General features: G+C 22.7%; 1 protein-coding gene across 3 annotated transcripts in view; it reads right to left on the reverse strand.

Moving 5' to 3' along the window:
- LOC129605252 (protein singed) overlaps window positions 1-21243 on the reverse strand; it is an 85650-nt gene extending 64407 nt beyond the window's left edge. For 2 of the 3 annotated variants that reach the window (XM_055514890.1, XM_055514893.1), the window contains exons 1-2: window positions 21086-21243; window positions 18735-18898 (exon numbers count right to left, since the gene is read on the reverse strand). The gene's annotated coding sequence lies outside the window, so the exon portion shown is untranslated. Of the gene's footprint in view, window positions 1-18734; window positions 18899-20602; window positions 20621-21085 lie in introns of those variants that run through there. The other variant, XM_055514891.1, reaches the window with a different exon arrangement.
- Between the last annotated feature and the right edge of the window lie 544 nt (window positions 21244-21787).

A 21787-nucleotide genomic window follows, 5' to 3' on the forward strand; every position in this document is an offset into this window, starting at 1 on the left:
AATTAAAAAAAGTACTTGTTAGTCTCACTCTCTTCGTCCGTGTCTCTTGCAAAACTTCTACAACTTCCTAAAAACAGATCTCTTTTAGAAGCTTATTTCAGTAGAAGAAAGTTTTTATTTATTTCCCCTCAATAGAAGAAATTTTTTTTCCATCTGCACCTCCTCCAAGTTCAGGAACCGCAAACTTTTCCGAATTTGTATAAAAGCAAAAACGTGACGGTAAAAGTCATGACATCAAAAAGTATAATCATTTATCTTTGCTCAATAGCTTAACCGTCAAGTTCAACCATTATGTTGTTAACACTTTTTTTCTTTCGCTCATCCTAAATGTATGCAATAAATTGATGTATTTTGGTATATTAGTTAAGAATGTTATTAAAAGCAGCATTTTCAATTGCACAAGAGAAAAGTGCTTCTTTACAAACTATTGATTTGATACGATTTTATTGTTGTATATTTTACTTTATGAGTAACTAACTATTCTTAATGGAATGTGATTACATTTATTGTCTTGATTATAATTTAAAAAGAAATTAAATAAAGTAATGGAAAAAATTCCTATTTTTCATTTTATGTCTAGAAATTATTATGTTCACTTATAACAAAAAAAAAAATTAAGAAAAGAATCACATTTAAAAATTTTTAATAAATTACAAAAGAGAAGAAATGATTAAGCTGTCAGTTATAGAAAGTAATCAACTAAATTAAACATTCACAGCTGGTAAATACAAATATGTACATATGTATATGAATGTATGTGAGATATAAAACTGTTAACTGTTTTTGGATGAAAATATTTTTAACAGTTTATTACGTCAATTGATTGACACACTAAATGTTTGTTCAATATTTGATAAAAAGGATAAGGATCAAAAATGTGGTCATGTCTTAGAGGAACAATATATACATATGTGTTAAAAAAAATCTGTTGATTATAAATATTTTTGAAATTCCAAATTAATTACTAAACAAGAGAAAGAAATTCCAATCCTCACGTTACTATATAAGCATATAATAACTATATATAAATGAGCTAAATTCAATTTATTTTAGGATCATTTTTAATATAGAATAAATTGTAAATGAAGCCTACTTACATAGGAGTTTGTTTAGAAATACATATGCTTTCTTTGGACACGGAGATTGTGTTCACTAGGGTCACAATACTATTTTAATATTCTTAACAATCCCTTACGGTATAACAATTAAAAGTTAAGTTTAAAATAATTATAAGTATATCGTTGCTCTCGCCAATGATATTCCAGATATAAAAAACGAAACTCGATCTATCGATTATACAATTCGGAGCAAAGTAATGCCCATGCAGTGTACCATAGATATTCTAATAGCAAAGTAAATCTTTGATAATATAAACGGGATAAGTAATAATTTTAGTAAATTATTGGCTACATTATTAAAATTTTAAAGCAAAGTGCTTCAATCCAATTATTACAAGTATACGTTCATAATAAATATGTTTTAAGCAATATATACATACATATTAATTTATTATCACGGTGTCATTATAACAAACTGTTATAACAAATTGTTATAATAAAACAAGTGCCATTTTTAATATTGATTAGCCATTATGGAATAATAATTTTTTCACGAAAAAGTAATTTTTTTGATTTCATTTTTTTTAAATTTTATGAGTAAAAAAATATACGTAGGTCTTTTATCGAAAAATCATAAATTTAATGCATTATTTTTAAATAACAAAATTTTGAAATTTCTTAAAAAATTTTTAATAAAAAAATATTTCGCGATCGATAAATATTATGCTTTATTTGGCAATAAAAACTTTTAACTTATGCCATATTTCTTTTAATATTTTTATACTATTAAGTATAACATTAACATCATAATTTTATGTAAATGATCACGACTTTCAAATCGATTTAATTTTATATAATGTCCATAATGTAATTTTGTTATTAAAATAATAATTTTGAATATTTTTACTTTAATGGACAATGAATTGAAATCAATATATTTAATATTCATAAATTGAATATCAACCAAGCCTGACACCATTTCCATTTTTTGCTTTGTTAAAGTTTTGTCCATATTGGAAAAATAACTAAATCATTATTATTATTTCATATAATTTTTATCTAAAATAATAATAATATGTAATTTAAATTTTTTTTTATAAAAAATTAAATTTCTTTAATATAATACAACAAAATTATTTTTTGTGAATAAATTTCTTTTCATTTTAAGTGTTATATGTTATATGAGTATACGTTATTATAAGAAAATATGCAATTTATTTTTGCTGTCTTTATTCCACATAATAATAATAATAATGGTGGTCAACTAATTTTGTTTTTACTTCAATAGAGTTCATTCATTTTGTGCAACGATCTTGGTTTCAAATATTATTTTTATATATTATATGATCATTTTAATATCGTAAATATAAACACCTTGTACTCGTATTATTATTTGACAAAAATGAAAAAAATATGAAATACATTTCACTTTATCACGTCAAGCTGTTGAAAAAAATTAAATAAAAGTATGTATAACTATATAGAAGACTTTCATATTGAGTGGAGCAAAAGAAAACTATGTTAATTGCATTCATGTAATATTTTTTAAATTTATTAAATGCTTTCAAAATATGCAATACAAATAGATTTTATGATTGTTGTTAAATCATTAAATTAAAATTTATTTTTGTTTTAGGATTACCAATTCATTAAACACGTGACCAATTCATTAAACACGTGACCAATTCATTAAACACTATACATTATGATAGGTAAAGTATATCGTAAAAATTACATAATACTGATACGAGATGCAAGTTTTTAAGTATTATATTTTGAACGATAATTCAGGATTATTTTATGATGATTTTTCCAAATTTTGTAAAATAATTCGTTAGATTAGTTTTCTTTAAAAATTTACGGTCATACCAAAACTTAAAATTTTTAAATGAATACTTTATCATTTTGGATTACTACAGTCCTCTTCTATTATTTTAGTATAAGCTCTTTTTTCTTATAAAAAAAATATCATTTATAAAAATGGAATATTTTTAATACCGTATATCGTAAATATTTTAAATACGATAACTTATTGTAATTATGCGGTATATAGATAAGAGCATTTGGTCTGTATAGCTGATAACGGACATAGCAGCATAAATTAATATTTAGCAGAAATTCAAGGAAAATTTTTTAATAATTTTCTCTTAACAAATTTGCTCTGTTTACTCAGTATAACAATAAATTTATATAATTTTTTTAGATTTTCTTGATAAAATCAATAGGCAAGATTGAGTTTTTAAAAATTAAATATCGTTTTTTTTTTTCATTTAACTATTTGGCAACTCTTATAATTTAAAAATAAAGCAATTTTTATATATGAAATATTTGTGCAAAATTTTATTAAAAAAATAATAAAATAAATATCATAAAGCAAAAAAAAATAAAAATTGCCGGTTAAATTTAGTTCAAAATCATGTTATAAACGCGCTATTCACGAGATACAAGTTCATTTATACATATATAACAGAATTGCAGTACAAATCAAAATAAATAAATAAAATACAAAGAAGAAAAAGAAAAGAAAAAATTAAAGATGAGATGAAATAATAGCACAACAGCATTATTTTATCAAAAAGCTGAAAATCAAATGGCAGCAGGTTATTCATATCATTAAATAAAATTAAAAAAAAAATCAAAAAGAAAATGGACAAAAAAATTAAAAAATACTTGACTTGAATCTGGATTTAAGTCAATTGACCAAAAACTGTTATACAAAATGTTATGCATGTCACCTATTGTTATTAATGTTGTCACATTTTCCAAATAACAATCACTGAGAGCGCTGTCAATGTTTATTTCATTTAAAATGAGAATTTGTGTTAAGCGAATTGGGATCTTTTTTTTTAAGTTTTTATTATTTAAGTGTAAATTATAAGTGTGAGTGACTTGTGTATATATAAAATGACCACTTCAAGCCAAAACATTTCATTTGTAATTTGGTATGCATGCAGTTACATTATACTTATATAATGTATATTATTTTTTTAATTAAGAAATTGTTTATACGTCTTATTGCATGTATCGTTTAATATTTTTAAAAAAATTTTATAGACTTAACTTTTCCCTTTTTATTTTGCGTTTTCAACTTTATTTAGAAGTATCTTCTCATTGAAAGTTCCTAATTGACAATTGTAAAATTTGTAAAATAATAAAAATATCAAAAATATTTTTAGAAAATAAAATTTTAGTAAAATTGAATTTAATTTTTTGTATTATTCCTTTTAAATTTTAAATTAAACGAAATTCCTTGTTTATTTAAGCAAAATCTCAACGCACTTAATTCTTTAATTAATTTTTAGAACACAAATTACGTACATTGATATTTTGAATCATAACATAATTGAAATCAAATGAAATACAAGTGTAATTAAGTATTTTCAAGTAAATTTTGAATTTCTCAAGAGAATTTCAGCGACCTGCTTTATTTTTCGGTAATGTTTTCAATTTTATCGTAAATTATGATCGTTTTTGATCTTCATTTAGGGATCACCGTTCCGTAATGGGTTAAGTATAAAAAATTTTTAAGTACTTCAGTATAAGTAAATTCGTGAATACAATTTGGGATTCATTAAGATTGGCATGGTGGAAATATTTTATGTATTCAATATTTTCTTAATAAAAATATATCCTATAATCGATTTGGTCAACGTAATTACTTTCATTTTAGAAGTCTTTAACATTATTTCATTTTTATATATAACTAATGAGCATGTTTTTATGTTAAGTATCTTTGCCAATGAATTGAACAACTCTAGAATTTTTTTCCAATTGAAAAAACCGTAAATGGTAACCAAATGGTTCAAAATTAAATAGAGTTTAATAAACGCATATCATATTTATACGATATGTGTAAATGTATATATAAGTACGAGTATAATAAATAATTTTGTTATACGAAAGAGTGAAGAAAAATGAAAAAAAAAATTTGATTTAAATAATTTAAGATGGCTTTGTAATAATAATGAAGAAGAGAATTTCAAATAAGACGACATTCTTTTATAAGAAAAAAAAGATTTGATTTTCTTCTTCTTCTTCTTTTGGAAAATTCAAGTTCTTTCTGTATGTCATATTTTATCTCTGTCTTTCTTTTCTTTTCAATTTCCATCATCATTTTAGCCCTTTCTCTTTCATTTTGTAATGAAAACGTGTTTATATATGCTTTTATTTATTTTTAAATTATTGTACATAAAAAATCATTATAATCAAACATATGTAAGTAATTTATCTTTAAGTATGAGTGACGATGAAACTTTGTAAAAAATTGTTGATAATATTAAACAATTCAACCGTAAAAGCTGAATTTTCGGTTGAAATTTATGTAGAAAAAAAAAATTAAATTGATTTTAAAGCAGTTGTTGTATATTGGTTCCAAATCAATAAAAATATTTTTAATAGTGTTATCATTCAAGATAAATTTACATAAAAAACGCATGAAAAAAAAATGTTAAGCAACAATGTTGAAAACGTGACAATTAAAATAAAAAAAGTCTTGAAATCAGTCATTCCTTAAAAACAGAAAGGAAAAGAAAAATTGTTACAATTTACACTCATATCAATTGTAATTTATGAAGAAAAATCAAATGGTTGTTGTTTTATGAAGAAAGGCAATGTAAAATAAATTACCAACTTGAAAATATTTCACTTACAAGTAAGTGTGTATAATTGTAAAAATTATAAGCATAATAATAATATAATAGTGATGAAAATGATGATTATGGTTGCTAGTAAAGAAAATAACAACAAAAATCATAGTTAAAATTATATACAAAAGTAATGTTGCTTTTTAATTATGTTGTCATTATAGGCAAACGCTTTTTATGTATTTTTAAATTGACATTATCAATTAATCACGTAAAATATGTATGTAGAAAAAATAAATAATCTGTCAAAGAGAGAAAAAACAGCTGAGATTTTTATAAAATATTTTAAATGTGAAAATATTTTTAAGCGTGTTCCTATTTAATAAATTTTATTTGTAAACTGAGAAAATAAATTTTTAATCGTGTAAATATTTTTTGAATTATGTAAGTATTTTAAATGTTAGGAAAAAGTATGACGATTATGTGTTACAGAGATACAGAGAACATAACTAATTGCTGCATCATTTCAAAGGCGATTTTATTGTATGTATTTTTGTTATAAAATTCGGAATTAAATAATTGAAATATTTTGAAAATTCTTTCTTATTTAAAAAATAAATTCATATTTGTTTTGTCAAATTAACCAACTGACATTAATTGACATTAATGACAGCGATTAAACAATTGACATTAATGACATTTAAAATTTAACACTCTTATTTCATATCTTCGCTTTTTCCTGTAGTCGCCAATAAATTTTATTTAAAACTAATATTTGTAATTAAAATAGTTTTTTAAATTGAAATTTAATGTTTTTGACAGTTTTTTGACATTTACAAATTTCTCTTTCACTATACGGCAATTTTAATAACTGAATTCAAATATTGACAGTGACAATAGAATATTAAAATTATGCATAAAATTAAACAAATTAGTATTCAAGGGAAAATTATGCTAAAATAGTTTTACAAAAACTTGATTTTTTTTATTCGTATTTTTAATCGCTAATTTTGAAATTATAAAAAAATTTTTAAATTTTGAATGCTTGCTTGCATTTTTGCTTTTTTTTTCTGTTTTGTTTTATCAAACAAACATCTGGTTAAATTATTTATGCATTTTCGAATTATAAATTGCAAATTTTTCTAAAACAATTGAAAAATTGCATATTATTTTTTTAAAATGGAACTTTTAGTTTTCTTTTTTTTTTTCTTCTGTCATCTTTTATAATTTCAAAAGAATTTTTATTTTTACTTCAGGTAACACGAAAAAAATTTTTTTCTTGCTACTACTATTGGTTAAAATAAACTAGATTTCTTTTCTATTACAATTATATATTATGAAATTTATGCACAACACAACTTTTTATTATAACTGATTTTAATAGTATAACATTGTTATGATGGCATCTTTCTTCTATATATATTGAACATTATTATAGATCCGAGCGTATTATGAATAAAAAGTAACATGTATTAAATCTACATATGTATGTATGTATATGAATGTACAGAATTACTATTGTCAATTAATAAGTAAGTATGTGGTTTAATTTATTTATAAACAGATGACAGGGGTGTATTGAATGTATAGTGTACAGCAGAAATTAGTTTTTAACAATTATGTATTTGAAAATTCGGTATCATTTAAAAATTTTGACACCCAAAAAAATCTTACAGAAAGTTTTGATGACACAAAAAATTATTCAAACATTTTACATTACACAAAAATTTTGAATCATACAAAAATTTTAATTCATACAAAAATTTTTAATACATACAACAATTTTAAATCATACAAACATTTTAAATCATACAAAAATTTTAATTCATACAAAAATTTTAAATCATACAAAAATTTTAAATCATACTAACATTTAAAATCATACAAACATTTTAAAAAAAATGCAAAGATTTTAAATAATACAAAAGTTTGGAATTGTATTAGAATTAGAATTTTACAAAAAGTTTAAATCATACATTGTTCATATAAATATTTTGAATCATTCATCAGGTACATGACGTGAAATTAAGGACGATACAATATTATTATAGCAATAGACAAAGGGAGAACTTAAGAATAAACTGAGTATTAAAATAATTTTTAAATATATTTAAATATATTTAAAATGTTTGACTGTATATTTGAGATTTTGTATTATGTTTGATTGTATATTGAAATCTTTAATTGTATATTAAGGAGGTATTAGTATTAGATTATTTTGATTCCAGTACATCAAATAACTAATTTAAAGTGCAAAATCATTTAAATTAAGTGATTATTTATTACTAAGTGATTATTTTATATGTGATACGAGTATGGGAAATTTTTCAAGTCAAAATGCACCAAAACGTAACTGAAGATTTTTCAGAATAACTTTTAATAAATAACAACAAACAATTTGATGCTCAAAGTAACCCTAGCGCACATTATTATTTAATGTTTTAATAATTTAACGAACATACGTTTTATTATACATATCGTAAAAATTGAGAAAGGCAAATTGATTTAAGATAATTATTAGTTTTAGAAAGCCAGAAACAACAAGTAAAAAAATTTAATTTTAAATGGAAAAAAAAAGTTTCAATACAGATCAAGAAAAAAAAAAATAAGTAAAGCATTTTATAAAAGAAAATTAGTTATTGTTTTTAAGCGTATATCAGAAAAACAATAAAAACAAAAGCACTAAAAGTATAAAAACAATAATGATTTTTTTTCATAATTTTATTACTTGGTATGCGAAATGCTAGTATGCTTGTGTACACATAATGTGCTTATTATACAAAGAAAAAAAATCAAGAAAATAAATAAGAAAAAACAAGAGTTAAAGTGTAACAAGACAACATGTAAGATTTTGGTGTGGTTGATTAATGGTTATTTTAGATATTAAACATAATAAAAATCCAGTTTCGCTTTTATCCTTTAGGCTTAGCAAAAAAAACAAAAGAAAAATTAAAATAACAGGATAGCAAATTTTATTCTTTTTTTATGCAAGCAACTCTTTTTCTTCATGAAAAAGAGACCGTATAACATGAAACAAAAACTTAGAGAAGAAGTCTAGATCTATAATTTTCTATCATATTTCTACTTTTTTCTTTTAAAGTAATTTTGTCTAAATTTCAATTTATTGAAGCTATACAATGTTTTTATAGCCTAGCTAGTTAGTTAAATACCGTAAGTATATTTATAATAGAGCAAAATAATACTGCCATGGCCTTTAGAATTTGTTTTTATCTATTTCTGAATAATATTAATGTTTAAAAATATTAATTTGTAAAGTTACGATAGGGTATACTTATAGATGAAATATATTAGGGAGTTGAGCAAAAATATGAACATCGGCAATTAGTTCTAATAAAATTTTAATATTGCAATTTTATTAAATGTTATTGAAACATATGATTGCGCACGTGTAAAGGGCTTATGATATATTAATTTGATAAAAACTTGTTATAACGGTAAAATCAATATTTAATCAAAATTAACGTAATATTAAAATCTTAAAAATATCTTCATAAAATGGTTTTTTCCGACATATTTCTGGAAAAATTGAAAATATTTTTGAGTTTAGTGATTTATTTGATAACTAAGAACTTAAACATCTTCATTATTTTCGTATGTTCGTATAGTTTACTCGTATTATTTTGAGGACTTCACATGTGGTTTGAAAATTTTATTTTGCTGCCTTCGTTATCGAAACCAATACGAATTCGGAAATTGACTCTAATTTCGACTATCTCTTTCACTACAGTGTCAATTATACTTCCGCTCCTAACTGCAGGTTTAACCTCAATTTCAGGAATTAAAAAAAGAATACCGTAAACGGTTGCGCCTCTAACACCATTTGTTAAAAATCTACTGGCTTACACTACGCATCCTATTCGTCAACTGCGAAGGAGTCCGAAATTTACAATTTCTTGTTTTTCATTTCAGAAATGTATAAATAAAGTCTTAACATTAAATATGCACCTTCCTCAATAATTTTAGCAATATTTATCAAATTTAATTACAATTTTAGTTGGAAGAATTTAGAAAAAAATTTAATTTTAGTCGTTTGTTTTTATGTTCTATTTTTCAATTTTAAATTTATAATACCCTTTTTTTTAATACATACATTCTTTAACTTTTTCATTTTTGTTATTAATTTAATTGCCTTCAGGTTACGTAAATATTATGTATGTTATGTTGAAAATATCTAGGCATATAACTACATACTCTTGAATAAGACGTAGTACTTGTATGTGCATAATATATATAAAATTTTTGATTAATCTTTTATAGTTGATCTATTAAAAACATAGAAAACAGAAAAATCGAGACTATGTACAATTAGTTTGCTTGAAAAGAAAAAAAACAATAAGACTAACAATAACAATAATGTTAGTTAATAAAATAAAAATCGTGCTGAATTTCTTTTGTTCCGCATACAAGTAGAAAATAATTTTTTTTCACTTTTTGTGTGTTTAAAACAAAAAATATTTTAAATTGGTTTTTATAAAAGACGCGCCTTTTTGAAGATAATAGGAAAAAAATATAATATGAAATATTAGAAAACGGTAAAAAAAAATAACGAAAAATTATGCAATAATTGCAAAATATTTTTTCAGTTTACCTGACATTTTAACAATGTTATACATATACGTATAGCTAGATTATTTACAAGTTTGTATAGCAAGCACCCAAAATATTCGTTATGTATGCATCTCGATTTCAAATATCTTAAATAATTATTTATACTTTAATAAACTCTCCTTGAGAAAATGAAGAAAATAGAAAAAAATCTCTTTTTTTCGAGATTTTTATTTACAAAGTTTATTTATTTGAAATTTATTAGCTCTTATGTTCAATTATCTTTATTATTCTTGTATAAAGTGAATGAACCACCTTTTTTTTGTGTTTTATTTTGGTCATGGTAAATGAAGCGGCCGAACAATATTTTTTTAATGTACCAATTCAAAAAAAAAACACAAATAATGTTCAATGAAATTGTCGTTTAATAATAAAGAAGATAAGAGGATGCTACGATGAGATTCTCATAATATGGGTGGGTATTTGTGGTTTAAAAATGAAAGTATGTGATGGGTACATAACTATGAAAGTGATAGGTTAATAAATAGATATTTTGAGTATATGAAAAAAATATTAAGTTTTATAGTGTTTTTACTTTTTCTTTTAAATTTTTAATGATTCAATTAAATATTTTAATTAACTATATTGGCTAATAAAATTGTAATTGTTAACAAATTTATATGTACGTGCATATTATGTACAGCATGTCCGTGATTTGATGATATTCTGTCACCGGAATCATAGAGGCGCAGAGTAACATTCACAAAATATTGGTGGCAAAGGTATTATGACCAAGACGAATAACATTAAGGATATTATGCATGTTGTTAGTACATTTTTGTCAACAAAACTTACGACGAAATATTTATAATTAATAAATTAATAAATAATATTTTCCTTAGAATCAAAAAACTAAGGTTAATGAAGTGAAAATCCGAGGTTAAATATTTACAAAAATAAATATGAAGAGCATGGTTTGAATTACAACTGAACTTTATAAAAATAATTGAACCCGACATTTTGTTGTATTGTATATAGTATTTTTATGTTAGAGTCTAAAGTTTTATTAAAAACAATTTGTTGAGCTGATTATTTAGTCTAAATGAGTTGGATAATTAACTTAAGTGACAAATACATATATGTATGTAGTTTGAAGCTTTATGAGAATTTTTTATTTCTTAATCTTAAAAAATAAAATTATTGTTTAAATTAATGAACAGACCAGATTTCAATCCAATTTTTCTCAATATTTATGCAAGTAATTGAAATTTTTTTTTATTTAAACTTAAATTTTATTTGATTTTCTTTCCAAATTTTAATTATTTTTACTTCTTACCATTCGGTATTGTGAAAAGTTATTACTAAAATATAAGTACTAATATCTGTGCTTTAAGACCTTAATGTAGACCTCAAATTTGTTCTATTGTTTTCTTTAAATTTAAATGATTAAAAGATTTTAATTATAATTTTTTCTTTTATTGCCTTTAAAGTACAATTTAATTTTCAAGTCTTTCTTACATTTTATTTAAACAAAAAAACAATTTTACTTGAATTTTAATGGAATTTTTAACCATAAATAAAAATCAAATCCTTTATTTTTCAATTATCTATAAGGATATGCAAGTATTTATTTTAGAACAAGTAAAACACTGAATGTATACATTAGAGGGTATTCCTCCCTGTCTCTATATAATATTTAAATAAAAGAAACAAGTCAAAAAAGTCAACAGAAGGAAAAACAAAAAAAAAATATAAAAAAAAATTATGTGAAAACAAAAAATTAATTTTAAAAAATTTCAAAAATGTTATACTTGTAAAGAGTATCCTTTTATTTTAATTCTCTTATTATTTTACATTATTTTTTCATTCTATTCAATGCTAAAAATATCTATGTATCTATCTGCACGTCCAAATCTCATCTTATGTGAAATAATACTATAGAAAAGGATGCTTTTCATTTAATTTAAGTACGCACTGTTTACTATGATGTTTATCTATATATAGATACAAATTATTTGTTATACAACATCCTGATTCTGTACGAGTATTACAGATATCAAATGTCTACTTTTTTTTTTATATTTTATAAGCATAATATGACAATAATTATTTTATTTTGTATGTACACAATACATTCTTATATTTTGTAAATAATAAGCGCATATAAAAATTCATTTTATGATCAAAATATGAGTATGTATTTAAGTAGATATATGCTTTTTTTACAGTTATTCTTTGTATGTATTTAAATTTACATACTTTTAATGTAAAATACAAGTAAATACTTGAATTCAAATGCAAAATCCTCTAACTCCACTTCTATTATATTTTTTGTTTTTATATATTTATATAGTTTTTTTTTTTTTTGTTCTAGGCTTTACCAGAGAGGAAGTGGTTTTATCTATTCGAAAAAAGAGAAAAAAAAATACCAATGTAAATTAAAGATAGATAAGAGGAAAGGAGTGGAGATTGAAATTAATTTGAAGGAGAATATAGAGACAAAAAAAATATAGGAAGATGAAATGAGCATTCAGGAATTTTAACAATGTTTTAAAATTTCCTATACAAATAAAATAGGACACATTTATGTAAGTATAGAGTACAATATATGTATATAGAAAATTATTTACAGGGTTAGATACTATTAACAATTAGAATGGAAATTTGAATAAAATGGAGAATAAATATAAGAATGACAGTTTTTTAACGCTGAAATTTAAATCTGTAATATGCAAGACAGAGAGAATTGACAGATGGTCTATGTTCTTTACAAATTCTACTGATGTCGCAAAATTAAAATATTTTATATTTCGAATGATTTCGAGTATTTCTTTTGAAATTTGAAAGATTAATTTGTAAATTATATTGAATGGGTAACAATATTGATTTAATAAGCAACCGAGTAAGAATTAAACAATTGTTTTTACAGTCTCAATAAATTATGTACAATATTTACCGCTAGCTCCCTTAAAAGCATTAAAAGCAAAATTTTTGAAAAAAAAAAAAACCTTCCTGAGCGTTCATCATCCATTATTTAATGAAAGATACTCGTATTTGTGTTTGTATGGATATTAAATAGAATAATATAAAAATATAAAAGAAAATCAAAATTTATGAAGACTAAAAATCATTTCTTTCCGAAAGGAAGTTTTATTTTGAAATTCAAAAGGATAGTTCACTATTTAATATGTGATTTGAATGCAAATGTATTTTTAATTTTGTGATTTATTCTATATGTATAGTTTCCTCTTTTAGTTACATTCATATACAAAATATATTATATACTACTTATACGTATATTAATTTTTCTTATTATCCTTTGAGATTTTTTTTTATATTAAAGAATTATACAAAATTCCAATTAGATAAATTGGAAACATTTCATAATAAAATCACATATATAAACTCATCTAACTATTCTTGCTTACATATACACATACTTATAATGTTTAGTGGATATGAACAAATTGTTTCGTATATAACAATTAGTACAACAGGAAATTAATTAAATCGAAAATATAGGAGAATATCCTCGAGAAATCATGTTTTCATATTAATAAGTAATCATTGTTATTTTTGACAAATTGTTATTCCTCATACAATATATTTTTGATCGTTTCAATGATTTTCGAATATCCGAAACTTTTTATTGTGGTAAAACTGTGCCGATAGGTAAGGATAGAAAAAAAAATAAATGTTTCCTGTACAAAAATAAAAAAAAAATAATATCCTTAAATTTTTAATCCGGAAATTATTAAATTTTTAATGTTTTTTTTTTGTTTTATAATTCTTATTTATTCTTTAGCTCATTTTTCATAAGTGTTAGAAAATTTTGATTGTATTTTGCTTAAATTGTAGAAGTAAAACCCAAAAATGAAATTAACGAGTCATTTTGGAAATTATTCTGCATTCTATACCCCTATTAACCTTTCTTAGCAATATTCTAACAATTTGGGGTGTTCAATATTAAATAAAATAAATACCGAATAAAATACGGAATCAAATAAAAATTTTCCTCCTTCCAAGAGGAAGAAAATGAAAAATTTTAATAAATGTGGCACGAGACAGTTACAAGTAAATCACATGGATAACATACGGTCGCTATTGGTTTTTAACAGCATGAGTTCATAAAATTTTTGATTTTTTTTTTATATTTTTAGCTTTGGAAATAAAATGTATCTATTAAGTACGGTCTGTCTGTCTGTCAGGATATCATTGGCTTTAGTGAGAAAATTTTAGTGAGAGTATTATTTTACGATATTTTTACTTATCACTTCTTATGTTCGAACTTCAGGATTTCATATCGGTTATTTGACTTCATTGGAACAAAATTTTCTTGTGTCTTATCCCACTCGTGATTTATTTCACTTACTTTGCCTTCTATGAAGGCAAAAAAGTAAATGTAATCGTCATCTTATCCAAAAGAATGCGGTTATGTCTTAATTTTATTATTAATTAGTAAGTAATACAAATTTTTTTCTGGTATAACATTTTTGTGAATTAATATTCATAATAATAGAACATTGTTCTCATTATTTGGACTTATAGCTCTTAATAACTAATATAACGTTCTAAATCAAGCTCATTGAAGGAAAATGTGCTGCGCTACAAACCATGGTTGCTATTGTGTACTTCGCTTCTTTTTCAAATCCTCTGTATTCATATATTAATAGATGCATACAAAATCCGATATGTTTTCGAACTGAATCTTATATTATAATCCTTACATAACTTCACCGCCTGTTTACTTCACAATATTGTTCCCAAGTATATTATATTTGAACATATGTGTTGATAGTGTTAGAAAAATTTACCCTAACTTTAAAAATACAAAATAATTTAAATAAGGTAAATAAAATGCAAGTTAATTTTTTTCTTTTCATTCTTGTTGGCCTTGTAATTTTCGAAAAAAAAAAAAAAAACACACACAAGAAGTAAAATGTCCTTATATACGCTTTAATATTCTAAGAATTTATCGATGACGAATCTTTATGTAGTGTGAGGGTTCTCATAAAATATCATTTTTTAAAACTCTTGTGGATAATAAAAAAAGAAACGAAATTGGAGGAATTTCTTTTGTTAATATTATCGTTCTAATTTACGTAAGTATCTGCAAAGGTTCATTTTTTTTTTAAATTAACAACTTTGTTAGTTGATATTTGCTTTATACAAGTAGATTAAAATTTCGGATTTAGAAATGTTCATTAAAATGATATGGAGTGAAGAATAACTAGAATTGGGAACATGACTAATATAAAAAAAAATTTATTTTCTTTAACTATTCAAAATATTTGGTATAAATATCTTTTGTTTTTTGGAATTATTTTGTGAATTTTTATTCTTGGGATTCACGTATTTATTCATTTAGTCACCTAATATTATCACGTTTTGTTATGCGGCTAAAAGGAAATTCTAAAGTGGAATATTTACTTAATGTTAAAATTATTCTTTTTACAAAATTTTGTAAAGGTTGCCGTTCAACTGCAAAAATGTTATTTAAAAAAGTTGGCCTTAGTTATGTCACAAAATTTAAAAATTTTGTCATTGAAATGTGTGGGTTTACACAATTTTGTGAGGGTATTAAGTTTAAAATTCAATTCATAATTTTTTTCAGTTAAATTTTAAGATATTTAAAAATTTCTGATAGGAGAGACTTTTCCTGTATTAACAATTTATTTGCGTTGAAAGAACAAGTGTTTAAAATACAATTACTGTTACTAACATTAAGTTGACGTGCCCAGTGACTAATATAAAAAATTTATCTGAATTTTTGGAATATAGCAAATAACATAACTGCTATTTTCCATACATAAGTACAACATACAGGTATAAATACTTCACAAATACAGGCATCTCTGTTCTAATGACGAATTCAAATTGCAAATAGAAGAGACATCAGAGCGTTAAGCACTTATTTATTACACTTATTTTATATTTAAAGTTCTCTAAATAACTTAATTTTTTCTGTTTTATGATAAGATATGGGGGCCATTATCTTAAAATTAAAATATGAAAAATACTAAAAATAGTATTGTGCGCCAACTTTTCTTTTACTGTAGAGAAAAATCATCACAATATTTTTCTTTTTTTTTAGAGAAAACAAAAGAGATAGAAGTTACTTATAATTTCGTTACATTTGTACAAAGATAAGAAATTATTCCTATTTACGTATTGTTCTATAAAAAAAAACATCTTCAGTTAATATTAACGGAAAAAAAAACAAAATTGTGTAGAAAATTACTAAAAAGTTCAAGGTCGTTTGACGAAATCAAAAAAGCAGATTCAAAATTAGCTATTTATTATTCAGTTTTTAGTTGAATGTGTTAATAATTGAAATATACAGAATACCTTAGAGAAATTAAAATTTTGTGGAAATTAATAACTGTTATTACTAAACTATTTAAAAGGGAGCGACATTACAACGGGTCCAAGTGGTCTAAGTGTATGCTCGGATCGACGCGTCAACCTAAACTATTTTCAATTGAAGTAAAGGCGCAATTTATAATTCAGCAAGTAAAACCTAAGGTACTGTTTGCATATACGACCAAATCTAAGATTAAATTTACGACAAAGTCTGATAACTGAAATTATCTGATGGTGGTCAGAGTTTACCTCAAAATTTAATAATTTTGCTAAGAAAATTATAACCAAAATAAAAATCAGCTAATCGTTGCTCAAAACTTAGTTATTTGCCGTTAGACAAAGTTTATTGTTAAATCAGTTTTAAATATATACGACGCTCATCACTGAGATTAAATCTTAGATTTTGTCGTATATGTAAAAGTAACTACGTTACGCAATTGAAATATTTTTTTTGTAAATTATGTTCAAATTTTATTCAAAAATTGTTTTAAATATCAAAAAAATAAAAATATTTAAATATTTCAATTCATTCGTGTATTAAGGTACTACATAATATGTCAAATAAAATTAACCTTAAAAAAAATAAAATTTAATATTTAATTTTGCTTGTAACCACAAAACCACTTTAAAATTTTATTTAAAAAATTCATACAAGCAATATATGCATATTTTTTGTAAAATGCTCAGACAAGCAATTGAAAAATTTATATTTATGTATGTGACTATGTGCATATATATATATATATAAAAATTACTAAACTACTTGAAAGTAATTTTATACTCTTGTAACTAGAAAAATTCAACAAGCTACAAGTTTGGTTAGTTGTAAAAACATTGGTTTTTTGAATTTACTTTAACAAATTAGTATTTATTATAAGTACATGATAACTTTTATTGTAATTTAATATTTCAAAAATTAAGTAAGTACATGAAATTCAAAAATTTTTATAATTGTTCTAGGTATTTACAAGTAATAAAATTTTTACGTTTGACAAATTTCATTGAAATATCAAATAACATTGCACTTACATTTATTAATAAATTAATAAATTTTAAGAAAAATAAGACCTCATTATTGCATTCAATCGCATTTTAATTTTTAATTTACTTTAAAAAATTTTAAATTTAATGGCAACGTTGATATAAGTACAAGGTTTTCATAGTTATGCTTACATGTTGCAATTTATGTAAAATTTCAGCATTTTTAATAAAAACATGTTAAGTATAAAAATAATTCATTAATCCTATTAGAATTCAAAATAATTTCGCTTACTCTTATTACCAACAAAAATTTTAACATTTTTTTTGAATAATTAATTACGGTTGGCAAGCCTCTTTCGACACTGCAAAATTTCAATATTATCTTTATGTTAATGTTGTTCATATATATGTATACGTATGTATATACATATATGTCATTTCAACATTTTAATTTTACTCGTGTATGCTGCCATATCTTTATAGCTTATATTATATACGTAAACACATAATATATATATACATAGGTATATATACATTTATATAATAACATAATATACTTATGAACACAATTATATATGTACAAGCATATATCTGCAGGATATTAAAGAATTAAAGTAAATTTTTCTAAAAAGCAAAAAAAAAATATTATATTTTATTTTTCGAACTAAAATAAGGAATAAGAAAATATTTTCAAGAATGCATGGAAGGGAAGAATTAAATTATAAAATAAAAAAAAAAGGATATTTGCAGCCCTTATGCGGCTAAAGAATAGAACTATTTTGTGTGTATACAATTTAAACACTTATCTGTACATATGTAAGTATGTATGCATGTTAATATACTGATTTGTTCTTGTATGGTGTGGCTGTATTCAAAAATTCTCCTGTCATTTCAGTTTTGTTGGTGTTCTATATACAATCCTTATTTATTTTGTACAAGAAAACAAGTGTGCGCAGGAGAAAAAAACAAAAAAAATTGTTATTTATACAAACATTTTGTTTTTGAATGTATTTGAATTTTTATGTTTTGCGTACCTATGTGTGCAAAATTTATAATCTGCCAGGAACAGGATTAAAAATAAATTTAAGGGAATATAATCAAGCTTAAGAAGTTTGAAATATTCAACGTTTGTACCTATATATTTAGTTTAATTGAAAATTATTTTTAATTTTTAATAACTTACCTTTATTTAATGGAAATATTTCGCTATTTATTTATTTTTATCGCAAAAATCTCGGAATGTTTATTTCAAAATACAGTTTAATATTTTGTTTTATTATTTTGAATATCTGGTAACTCCTTTTTTTTTGTTTTATAAATTAAAACAATTTAAAACCGCACAATTAACTAAAATTATATTTTTTTTAATGTTTTACAAATTTATTTTAATTTTTTTTTATTAAAAATAATTATTAATTTCACTATTAATTTTTTAAAAGAATTTCTTTTTTAAAATTGCTCTTGCGAAATTTGTATTAATTTTTTATTTATTAATATTAAAAAATTATTTTATATTTTGATAGAGTAGAAATTTAATAATAAATTTTTAATTAAGAAAATCAAAAAATTGTAAATATTAGCCAATTTATGTAAAATAATTACAAATTCTCGTCTAGACTTAATAAACTTTTTGGTCATAAGGTACAAGGTAGGAAGTATTTATATTTTAGTAATTTGAAAACTAGTTCTAAGCGAAATTTTAATTATAAATCCTATAATTATATCCTTTTAATTATAATTTCCTGTATTTATACTTCCTTTTAAAAATGTGAAGTTGGTAAGCAGGTAGGTAGGTACCCTCCTATAGAATTCTTATATTTTTAGCATTTTACAATTTTCCTATATGCCTACTTAATTATTTCACCTATACTTAAACACATGGTGTGAATTAATAAGATTAGTTTCTAATTTTCGAAAGCAATATGATTCTTATTAGATAAGCCAAACCTTATTTTACATAATTAAAAGTAAAATTATAATGTGAAATTAGAAAACACCTTTTCAAAATATATTTGAATTGGTAGGTACCCACTTAGCTATAAAGTTCTTTATTTAAACACCTAAACTCCTACACTTACATCTACTAAGTAAAATCAATGGAATTAAATAGGATTATAAGAATTTTTTTAATTAAAACAGAAAATTCTAATTAGATACTTTTAATACAACACATAGTTTGTGGTACTACAATTTCATTTTTTATTACACTTTAAAATTATCGTAGAAAAGTAATAAAAATTCTTGAACAGCTAATTGTTCGCATTAAATTTACAGAATTAAATTTTAAGCCAGCATATTTAACTATAATTACTAAATTTCAAATGTCTTAAGAATATCATGAGCGAATTTGAACTCAAAATATGTAGTTAGATACGTACATACATATATAGTACACATTTGAGGAAGATGTTCAGATCTGAATGGAGAAGCACATTTTTCGAACCAACTTTATCAAATTTTAAAAGTTTATAGTTAGTTTTTTAATGGAGCAGATATAGGTGGATAGTTATGTATCCCCTATTTACATATCTTTCCAATTATTTTTCAAAATTTAATATTAATGTTTGAGAAATTTTGAAAATTATGTATGTATTATATTAGGTAGTAAAAAAAAAAACAGGTGAAATTTATAAGATTAAAAAAAATAATAACAATTTTATTATCATTTCGAAGCTTAATTTTATCTTAATAAACTTCTGACAATTCTCACAAAATTTTTCGTTTTTTAATAACATTATTTAAGTAAAATTTTAATGTCCAATTTTTTTCTAGTTTAATTTGCAGCCTTACTTAATTGCAGAAATTTTATTATTATTGCAAACAACTTCCATATTGTAATAATCTAAGCACATACCAGCCTACCAACATACCTACCTAAATAGTCTAATTTAATATTATTTTCTAAATTTTCACAAATAATAAAAATAGCAAAAAAAAATCCTCTAAAACTTAATAAAATTGTGCTTAAAATTTTAATAGTTACTTTATTTTACATTTTTGCAGCAAAAAAAAAAAATTATAAAAATAAGCTACTTAAGTCAATATACATACTATGTACCTATGTACCTACATAAATATAAATACATATGTATATAAGTTTGTGCACTCATAAAATAGTTTTGTTTTTTCAGCGACTTGGGAAAAAAAGCCGGTTCAATATATAAAAAGGTTATGTACAATTGTATATAATATTTGTGTATCACCAACTAATGTATAAGTACATAATATACATATCTATATACAAATGTATGTACATATATGCAGGCAGTATGTTTGTATAGAAAAATTTTTCAAAAAAGGAACAAAATTCAAAATAATCATAAAAAAAAAAATAGAAAGAAAAAAAATTAAAACAAAATTTTGGTAGTCTAGACTGGGCAAAATTTTCAAATTCACTTTTTTTTCTCAAATTCTAAAATCTTCTTTTAAAAAAACAGTAAAAATTCCAAATATTTTTTTGAGTTTAATCAAATTATAAAATTAATTCTTCTCTTCTTTTAAAATATTATTTTTTTTTTTAAAATTAACACTCACTCTATAAATTTTTTTTTAAATAAATAGCTATTATTAATTTTTTTATTTAAATATTGAAATTTAATTAAAAACTTTTTTTTCTTGCTTGCTTGCTTTGCTTTTTAAATAAGTAAAAAAATGAAAAAATTTTTTAAACGGAGCGAAACGCGTCTACTCACTTCACCAATCGAACAACTAATGAACGAAACCAATTTTTTCTCTCCTTAGTTGATTTGTAGCAGTACAAAATATATGTATGTAGGAAAGGAACATACACATCATACAAGCGTACAGTAAAATGTAACCAGGTTTTAAAAATAATAAAATAAAAGTTAAAAAAAATTGGGGAAGAAGAAAAGAAAAATTTTATTGAACGAAAAGAGAATTTGAATTGTTGTTGTAGTTGCTGTTGTTGTTGCTGCGTTGATGATATGTTGGTGTCTCTTTATTTTATTATTTTTCTTTTCTTTTCTTATTTTTTTGCTCTTGTTGTTGTATTTGCTTTACATTGGTATTTTCTTTTACGAAACATTCACTCCAATTTACAGGAAAGCATAACATTGTTTTGTTGTTATAAAAATGTGGTGATTTTCTGTTTTGTTTTTGCACGTTGTTTTTTTTTTTTTTTTTTGCCTGATTCGGTAAAAATGGTATTGCTGCAAAAATTTTAATGTTGAATTTTTATTATTTTTTTTTCCTTTTTTTATTATTATTTTCGTTGGA

This window comes from Condylostylus longicornis, unplaced genomic scaffold (genome assembly GCF_029603195.1).
Source record: "Condylostylus longicornis isolate FDR11 unplaced genomic scaffold, ASM2960319v2 ptg000013l, whole genome shotgun sequence".
In the NCBI taxonomy this organism is placed as follows: domain Eukaryota; kingdom Metazoa; phylum Arthropoda; class Insecta; order Diptera; family Dolichopodidae; genus Condylostylus; species Condylostylus longicornis.